This window comes from Schistocerca serialis, chromosome 2 (assembly GCF_023864345.2).
Source record: "Schistocerca serialis cubense isolate TAMUIC-IGC-003099 chromosome 2, iqSchSeri2.2, whole genome shotgun sequence".
NCBI classification, from domain to species: Eukaryota; Metazoa; Arthropoda; class Insecta; order Orthoptera; family Acrididae; genus Schistocerca; species Schistocerca serialis.
Window position 1 is genome coordinate 1,050,490,067 of NC_064639.1, and position 616 is coordinate 1,050,490,682.

At 52.1% G+C, this 616-nt stretch overlaps 1 non-coding gene across 1 annotated transcript; it reads right to left on the reverse strand.

The window, feature by feature from the left end:
- Nucleotides 1–286: 286 nt before the first annotated feature.
- Trnas-cga (transfer RNA serine (anticodon CGA)) lies at nucleotides 287–361 on the reverse strand. Its single transcript has one exon. It is a non-coding gene; the product is annotated as a tRNA-Ser (tRNA).
- Between the last annotated feature and the right edge of the window lie 255 nt (nucleotides 362–616).

Consider the following 616-nt stretch of genomic DNA (forward strand, 5'->3'; position numbering starts at 1 on the left):
GACCTTTGCCTTTGGTAGGCAAGTGCCCTGCCAACTAAGATACGCAAGCATGACTAAGCGTGACTCACGCCCCGCCCTCACAGCTTCAATTCCGCCAGTACCTCGTCTCCTACCTTCCAAACTTCGCAGAAGCTCCCCTGCATACCTTGCAGAACTAGCACTCCTGGAAGAAAGGATGTTGCGGAGACATGGCTTAGCCACAGACTAGGGGATGATTCCAAAATGAAATTTTCGCTCTGCAGCGGAGTGTGCGCTGATATGAAACTTCTTGGCAGATTAAAGCTGTGTGCCGGGCCGAGACTCGAACTCGGGACCTTTGCCTTTCGCGGGCAAGTGCTCTACCAACTGAGCTACCCAAGCACGACTCACACCCCCTCCTCACAACTTTAATTCCGCCAGTACCTCGTATCCTACATTCCAAACTTCGCAGAAGCTCTCCTGCATACCTTGCAGAACTAGCACTCCTGGAAGAAAGGATGTTTCGGAGAAATGGCTTAACCACAGCCTAGCGGACGTTTCCAGAATGAAATTTTCACTCTGCAGCGGAGTGTGCGCTGATATGAAACTTCCTGGCAGATTAAAACTGTGTGCCGGGCCGAGACTCGAACTCGGGACC